The following is a 238-nucleotide window of genomic DNA, read 5'->3' on the forward strand; positions in this document are numbered from 1 at the left end:
GCCCCCCCCCAATTCATCCCATTTATTTGTCAGGAGGCCTTCGGGTGCCTTTATATCAAATCTCAGGGAAAAATACCACTAGGGCTTTGGGTGGATAATGTGCGAGCCATGTCATTTATCTGGCGGTTTTTACTCCCAATATCTTCGTTTGGTCCTCCAAGTGGAAATGCGCCTTTCTGCAGTAACCTTGTCTCCCCTCCCCCGCCTCTCCCACCCCAACCAATTATATTTTTAATAC

The sequence above is a fragment of the Haliaeetus leucocephalus genome, unplaced genomic scaffold (genome assembly GCF_000737465.1).
Source record: "Haliaeetus leucocephalus isolate CR32 unplaced genomic scaffold, Haliaeetus_leucocephalus-4.0 Scaffold495, whole genome shotgun sequence".
Lineage (NCBI taxonomy): Eukaryota > Metazoa > Chordata > Aves > Accipitriformes > Accipitridae > Haliaeetus > Haliaeetus leucocephalus.